Source organism: Lynx canadensis, chromosome E3 (assembly GCF_007474595.2).
Source record: "Lynx canadensis isolate LIC74 chromosome E3, mLynCan4.pri.v2, whole genome shotgun sequence".
NCBI classification, from domain to species: Eukaryota; Metazoa; Chordata; class Mammalia; order Carnivora; family Felidae; genus Lynx; species Lynx canadensis.
This window is the reverse complement of record NC_044318.1, coordinates 36,362,722-36,371,531: the sequence shown is the minus strand read 5'-3', so window position 1 is coordinate 36,371,531 and position 8,810 is coordinate 36,362,722.

Sequence of the window (8,810 nt, the reverse complement as noted above, 5' to 3'; positions counted from 1 at the left end):
TTTTTCAAAGAAAACTCCTGTTCATTAGGTCAAAAATATGTTGAAATTTGTTCGCTCACGTATGCATTTTGTTTCCAGCATTGCTGAGCGTTTACTATGCCCTATGCCTTGTACGAGTTCTGGAGATAATGTTCTGTAGGCAGACCATTAAGGTGCCAATATTTGGGATATTTGCTTTCAGTTCTCCCTTCCTTCCTTTTGCAGGCTCCATGTCCACCGTGGCGCTTGAACTCATGACCCTGAGATCAAGAGTCGCCTGCTCTACCAACTGAGCCAGTCAGGAGTCCCTCTTGGTTACTTATGTATGCAACAGCATGTTGTATGTATGTATGTATGCATGCATGCATGTATGTAATCTACACCTAAGGTGGAGCTCGAACTCAAAATTCCATGATCAAGAGTTGTGCGCTCCTCCAGCTGAGAGAGCCGGGCGCACCTGTAACAACATGTTTTATTTATTTAAAAAAAAAAAATTTTTTTTTAACGTTTATTTATTTTTGAGACGGAGAGAGACAGCATGAATGGGAGAGGGTCAGAGAGAGGGAGACACAGAATCCGAAACAGGCTCCAGGCTCTGAGCTGTCAGCACAGAGCCCGACGCGGGGCTCATACCCACGGACTGCGAGATCATGACCTGAGCCGAAGTCGGACGCTTAACCGACCAGCCACCCAGGCGCTCCTGTAACAACATGTTTTAAACAGAATGTAGAAACACTGAACCGTTGGGACATTTTCAATTGCCCGTTGCTATTCAGTCCCATTATGCACATGTCCCTTAACCAATTCATGTATTACTGGACAGTGGAATTGTCCTTATTTGAGAAACAGTGCTGAGCTGGGCATGTTTGTGCCAGAATCTTCACAGTTTGATTTCTTTAGACTACACGCCCCAAAATGGAGTTTTTAAAACTTCCATACCTGTTGTTGCATTGCCCTCCTGCAAAGTGGTAACTGGTTCACCACCCACCAGCTCTGTTTGACAACAGACCCTCCAGGGGAGTTGATTTCCAATCACATTTTTACCTGGAGATCTTCTTTTTCTAGAATTCACTCTGTTGAAGTAACAGTGTTCTGAAATCAGACCTTCTCTACATGGGTTTTTTCTTTTCTTTTTTTTTAAAGCATCTTTGTCTTGCAGTTATTTCAAAATAATATGGTCCTGGGGCAAAGGACATCTCCTTTTCGCTGTTCCTAAAGCTCTCCCTTAAAGAGGAGTCAAAATTTTAAGGGTACTAGAGCAACAGTGTCCCCTTTGCTGGTAAAAATATCCAGGGAATCTTTAAAAAAAAAAAAAAATTTTTTTTAATGTTTGTTTTTGACAGAGAGACAGAGCGTGAGCAGGGGAGGGGCAGGGAGAGAGGGAGACACAGAATCCGAAGCAGCCTCCAGGCTCTGAGCTGTCAGCACAGAGCCTGACACAGGGCTGGAGCTCACAGACTGCAAGATCGTGACCTGAGCTGGAGTTGGCCGCTCAGCCGACTGAACCACCCAGATGCCCCAAAAATATCCAGGGAATCTGTGACCAACATAAACTACACAGTCTAAATACAGGAGCAAATAAAAGGGTGGGGCCTCAGGTCAATAATTTACCTCAATTGAACAAATAGTGGAGGGCTGCACTTGCCTAATGGACTGATAGTAAATGAAACAGATAGAGACATAGTTGCCAGGATACCGGGCCCACTCTTCTCCCTGTTAAGTGGGGTATAAACATAGTGCTGACCTCAGGGACCAAAAACTGTATTCACACTAATAAAAAGGGCTTTCATCAAAAAGATAAGAGTGGAAAGGAGGCACTGGGTAGGATTTCTGGTGGGTCTTGATGGAATAAGAAGAATTTTCCATAGTGAGAACAAAGGCCTGGGCATTAGAAGCCATCCTCACATGTGACTCCAAGGGAGCCATGCCTTTGAGCAGCTCTGGGTCTGGAATCCGGAGAGGTCATCAAAGGCTGCCTTGAGGACGGACTTGATTCTGATACATGTGTTTTTGAGCCAACAGGCAACACAGCCCACATTCAGATCATGATTTTTCTAGATTGGTAAAGTGAGAGTCCACTGCCCAAGAGGTTTGACTGTGTCTATACAATAACAAAATCAGCGCACAACTCACATATGAAAATACACTGATTCAAAACTGAGTTTATTTAAAAGTTTAAGGGGCGCCTGGGTGGCTCAGTCGGTTAAGCATCTGACTTCAGCTCAGATCATGATCTCACAGTTGATGAGTTCAAGCCCTGCGTCAGGCTCTCTTCTGTCTGTTGGCTCAGAGCTGCTTTGGATCCTCTGTCCCTGTCTCTCTCTGCCCCTCCTCTGCTTATTCTCTCTCTCTTCTCTCTCTCTCTCTCTCTCTCTCTCTCAATAAATAAATAAATAAAACTGAATTTAATAAACTTTAAAAAAAATAATAAAACTTAATTTAAAACTTCTCCACGTTTGACCTTGAGTAACGTTCTCCATGGCAACAAATGGGCAAAAAAAAATTAAAATTAAAACTAGTGACACCTGGGTGGCTCAATCAGTTGAATGTCTGACTTTGGCTCAGGTCATGATCTTCCAGTTTGTGAGTTCGAGCCCTACATCAGGCTCTCTGTTGTCAGTGCAGAGCCTGCTTCAGATTCTCTGTCTCCCTCTTTCTCTGCCCCTCCCCCGTCCCCCCTTTTTCTCTCAAAAATAAATATTTTAAAGAGTTAAAAAAAAAAGATGCTAGAAGGGGAGGCTGGTAGAGGGAACCCCAGCACTGAATGGCAATTACAGGAAAAATTGTCAATTAGAGACACCTAACAGAAGAGTCTCAACAGAAAAGAACCACTCATTACAGGGCCCAACGGGGAGACACATACATCGCATCTCCTATAAGAAATCAACCACCCCTGCCACTCAGCCAATGGGAAATCGTCATCACTGGCAACTCTTGCTTCTCTCCAGTGGGCTTTTATTCAAAACAACCTCTCCCTGGAGAACCTGGGTGGCTCAGTTGGTTGAGCATCGACTTTAGCTCAGGTCACGATCTCACGGTTCCTGAGTTCCAGGCTCACTGTTGTCAGCCCAGAGCGTGCTTTGGATCCTCGATCCTCTGTACCCTTCCTTCTCTTTGCCTCACCCCCAAGTGCAGGTGTGTGCTGTCTCTCTCTCTCTCAAAAAAAAAAAAACAAAAAAAAAAAACACAAAACCTCCCAACTTCCTCCTTCCCCATAAAATAATGTTCCTCTCCTTTATCAGACTGTCCTGTGGTTTTGCTGTAGCCTCCTTGTCCTCAATTGCAATTCTCTGCTATTCCCAAATAAACTCATTTTCCAGGTAAAATGGCAGTTTTATTGTGTGTGTTTTAAAGATATGGTTTTTAGGGGCACCTGGGTGGTTCAGTCGGTTGGGCGACCGACTTGGGCTCAGGTCATGATCTCTCAGTTAGTGGGTTGGAGCCCTGGATCAGACCCTGTGCTGACAGCTCAGAGCCTGGAGCCTGCTTCAGATTTTATGTCTCCCTCTATCTCTCTGCCTGTCCCCTGCTCATGCTCTGTCTCTCTCAAAAATAAATGTTTAAAAAAAATTTTTTTAAAGATTTTGTTTTTTTTTTTTTAATTTTTTTTTTCAACGTTTATTCATTTTTGGGACAGAGAGAGACAGAGCATGAACGGGGGAGGGGCAGAGAGAGAAGGAGACACAGAATCGGAAGCAGGCTCCAGGCTCCGAGCCATCAGCCCAGAGCCTGACGCGGGGCTCGAACTCACGGACCGCGAGATCGTGACCTGGCTGAAGTCGGACGCTTAACCGACTGCGCCACCCAGGCGCCCCTAAAGATTTTGTTTTTAAGTAACTTCTACACCCACCATGGGGCTTAAACTCACAACCCTGAGCTCATGAGTCACATGCTCCACTGACTGAGCCAGCCAGGTGCCCCCCTGGCAGTTTTATGTTTAAGGTTAACACAATCATATCTCCTACTGAGGTCCTTCATTCAAGGTCAATCAGTTATCCTGTTCCAGTTACTGTCAAGGTGTTGGAAGTGTGAAATGAGCACAACAGATTCCTGGCATCAGGAAACCTACATCCTCGTAGGAGAGATGCTTAGTAAGCAAATGAACATATAGTATTCATTTCCAGATTAACATGATGGGTTAATACAAGTATCTAATTTAATTTCTACCCAAAACCCCACTAGAACTTCAGAAAAGGGATTTAAAAAAAAGACATAATCTTAGAACAGATTGGGATGAGGAGACAGACTGCTTGTAACTGATTTAGTCTCCTAGACTAGCAGTGGGAAAAGCTAAGGGACACCAGATCAACACCAGAGGATCACCAAAGAGCTGGGAACTGACAGCAGCAGGCACCTACAGAACTGGGGTAGAGAGAGAGTGGGGCACGGAAATGGCACAAAAGCTGATAAGCAGCAACAGGCCGTCTACATCCCTTCCCATCTTCCACTGGGCAAGGTGGCTGCCCGCTTCCTCCCCTACAAAAGACTGGAGGTTCCCCTCCAGAGAGTGTAAACTGAGAGTATTTGGATTGGGGGGTGGTTTGGGGCGGGGTGGGGGGGATAGGCAGGGAGTCCAGGCACAGTGCCTGGGAAAACAAAACAAAAACAAAGGGATCTAGTAGCCTAGGCTGAATCTTTTTTATTTTTTTTAAGTTTTTTTTTGTTAATGTTTATTTATTTTTGACAGAGAGACAGAGTAGAAGCAGGGGAGGGGCAGAGAGAGAGGGAGACACAGAATGTGAAGCAGGCTCCAGGCTCTGAGCTGTCAGCACAGAGCCCGACATGGGGCTCAAACCCACCAGCTGCAAGATCGTGACCTGAGCCCAAGTCGGACGCTCAACCGACTGAGCCATCCAGGCGCCCCGGAAGTGGTATTTAAAAAAAAAAAAAAAAAAAAAAGAAGCATTCAGATAATTAACCCCCCCCCCCAAAAAAAAACTAGCAGGAAAAACAACAGAAAGATGAGAAAATCTCTCAGAGGACCCAGAAAACATGGAGAGATAGAAAATAGGAAACGGTGTTGAAAAAAAAAATTAAAAAAAAAAAAAAAAATGGGGCGCCTGGGTGGCGCAGTCGGTTAAGCGTCCGACTTCAGCCAGGTCACGATCTTGCGGTCCGTGAGTTCGAGCCCCGCGTCGGGCTCTGGGCTGACGGCTCAGAGCCTGGAGCCTGTTTCCCATTCTGTGTCTCCCTCTCTCTCTGCCCCTCCCCCGTTCATGCTCTGTCTCTCTCTGTCCCAAAAATAAAATAAACGTTGAAAAAAAAAAATTTAAAAAAAAAAAGAAAATAGGAAACGGTGAGAACATTAGGTACTAGCTGATGAAGTCCAACTGTCACCCTAATAATATCCTGTAATAGAAAACAAAGAACAAAGAAAAAGCAAAGGAGGAAAATATCCACGAAAATATTCAGGGAAATTTCCCAGACTTGAGTTCAGAGACAGAAAGTGCCAGCCCCGTGAATAAAAAATAGACCCGCCCTTGAGTTCATCATTGTGAAAACTTGAGAACAATGGGAACAGATAAGATTCTACAAGTTTCCAAAGAGAAAACACAAGGAAACAGGAAATAGAATGGCTTCAGATTTCCCAACAGTTGCCCTGATGGAGCACAGTATGCCTTCCAGATGCTGAAGAAAGATGATTTTTTACTGAGAATTCTATTCACGGCCAAACTATCGATCAAGTGGGTGGGTGAAATGAGAACATTTTCAGACAAGTCAGTTCTTAAAAAAGTTTTATCTCCCACACACCATATCCCAGGAAGCTTCTGGAACATGTGTTCCTCCACGAGGAGGAAATAAACCAAAAGAAGCTGGAGCGCAGAAGCCAGAGATGCAACACAGCAGAGGGGAGAAGGGCCCCCACCCCCACACTGGGGATGGTGACTGTTTTATGACCAGCCCACTTGGGAGCGGGGAAATTTTGTGGCCATAAACCACACGCTGCCTGTATTCCTGGCCACTTCCTCCTACTTCCCCCAGCGTGGACAGCCAGGGATAGTGAAAGACAAACCAGCACTGTTGTCGACCAGCTGGGCTCTGGTGACAGAACGAGGATGTGACAACACTGAAAAAGTAACGAGGAGACAATAGAGAAGTAGTTCTTGATGTGAATGGTCACACTACCCCTGTACTTCTCTTTTTCTCTTTGCTTTCCCCCTACATTTTATTATACAAATTTTGACACAGAAAAGTTGAAAGGAATGTACAGTGAACGTCCACATATCCATCTAAATTCTCCAATTAGCATTTTCCTATTTATGCTTTATCACATATCTATTTATCCGTTTAACAATTCATCAAGAGGCGCCTGGGTGGCTCAGTTGGTTAAGTGTTCGACTCTTGACTTCAGCTCAGCTCATGTTCTCACAGTTGGCAAGTTCGAGCCCAGCATTGTGCTCTGCACTGACAGTGCGGGGCCTGCTTGGGATTCTCTCTGTCTTCCTCTCTCTCTCTGCCCCCCACCCTGCTTTCTCTCTATCTCTCAAAATAAATGGATAAACTTTAAAACAATCAATTCATGGGGCGCCTGGGTGGTGCAGTCGGTTGGGCGTCCGACTTCAGCCAGGTCACGATCTCGCGGTCCGTGAGTTCGAGCCCCGCGTCGGGCTCTGGGCTGATGGCTCGGAGCCTGGAGCCTGTTTCCGATTCTGTGTCTCCCTCTCTCTGCCCCTCCCCCGTTCATGCTCTGTCTCTCTCTGTCCCAAAAAAAATAGATAAACGTTGAAAAAAAAAAAAAATAAATAAATAAATAAAATAAAACAATCAATTCATCAATTTTTGGCCGCATTTCAAAAGAAGTTAGAGAAATCAATACTTTTCACCTTTAAACACTTTACCACACATGTAATTATCTTTTTTTAAGGTAAAACTATATACAATAAAATGCACAAACCTTAGGTTTACCATTCACTGACTTTTGACAAATCTACGCAGCTGTAATGCAAAACTCCATCAAGACCTAAAACCTTGCGGCAGCTGGGTGGCTGAGTTGGTTAAGCATCCCACTTCACTCAGGTCATGATCTCACAGTTCATAAGTTCGAGCCCCGCATCAGGCTCATTGCTGTCAGTGTGGAGCCTGCTTCAGCTCCTCCGTCCCCCTCACTCTCTGCGAAGAACATTTAAAATAAAGCTGAGAAGAACATTCTTGTACAGATCTTTTTAGACACGCATTTTCACTTATTTGAGTGTAAGTACCCAAAAGTGGAATTGCCAGGTCAATAGAGTAGATGTGTTTCATTTTATTAGAAACTGAGACTTTATTCCAAACTCATGGTTCCATTTCACATTCCCATCACGCTGTATCCCCATGAACACATAGTGTTATCAGTCTTTACATCTAATCAGTCTTTTATTTATTTTTTTAACCTTTATTTTTGAGAGAGAGAGAGAGAGAGAGAGAGAGCAAGCGGGGGAGGGGCAGAGAGAGAGGGAGACACAGAATCCGAAGCAGGCTCCAGGCTCTGAGCTGTCAGCACAGGGCCCAACACACAGGGCTCAAACTCACAAACTGTGAGATCATGAGTTGAAGTCAGAAGCTTAACGGACCGAGCCACCCACGCACCCCTATCTAATCAGTCTTTTAGAGTTTAGTCATTCTGGTGGATTTCTAGTGATCTCTCTAATTTGCATTTCCCCGGTAGCTGTTGGTATAGCCCACTTTTGTGTGTGGGCTTTCCACCAGGCCCTCTTTGAACTAACAATGTGCAAGAGTCTTCTAATAGCCCTGGGCTACACTGCAGACAAAAACACACATCCTTCCAAATAAGAAAAATTATTGTATATACATGCTTATCGATGCATTGACATTCTCTGCAAGAGGACACGGCAACTGGGAACAGTGCTGACTTTGGGGAGGGGCCTGGGTACCTGGGAAAGGAGTATGAGGGACATGTTCTGTTCCCCTGCTCAGTAGGGAAAGAAAAAATTCTCCCTCTACCCCTCAGGGTCTTCCAGCTGACTCAGAATTAAATTTACATTGGGGCGCCTGGGTGGCTCAGTCGGTTAAGCGGCCAACTTCGGCTCAGGTCATGATCTCGCACTCCGTGAGTTCGAGCCCCGCGTTGGGCTCTGTGCTGACAGCTCAGAGCCTGGAGCCTGTTTCGGATTCTGTGTCTCCCTCTCTCTGACCCTCCCCTGTTCATGCTCTGTCTCTCCCTGTCTCAAAAATAAATAAAAAACGTTCAAAAAAATTAAAAAAAAAAAGAATTAAATTTACATGAGACAAGTAAACAGGACAAAAAACAAATAAACATTGTTTTATTACATGTGCATGTGCACGGAGGCCTAATACTGAAATAAAGACCAAATGAAATGACCAGGGCAGACAGTTTTTATACATTTTAGACAGAGACAATTGTTAATGAATTAATAATTATAATTAATAATTCCCTAGTAAGTAGGGAATTCTAAGCTAAGGTAGTAGATGGAAAAAAAACTAACAAGGGTTGTTTCTACAGCTCTGTCTGGTTTAAAACCCATATCTCTTGGAGAGCCTGGCTCAGTGATTAAGCATTCCACTCTTGATCTCAGGGCAGGTCTTGATCTCAGGGTCCTGAGTTCAAGCCCTGTGTTGGGCTCCATGCTGGGTGTAGTGCCTACTTAAAAAAAAAAAAAAAAAAAAAAAAAAAAAAAACAACTAAAATAAATTCCATATCTCTGCTAATAAGGGTGTCTTTTATTTATTTTAGAGAGAAAGAGAGAGTAGGGGAGGGGCAGAGAGAAGGGGGGAAGACAGAGAATCTGAAGCAGGCTCTGTGCTGTCAGTGCAAAGTCCAACATGGGGCTCGAACACACAAACCGTGAGATCATGACCTGAGCCAAAGGCCG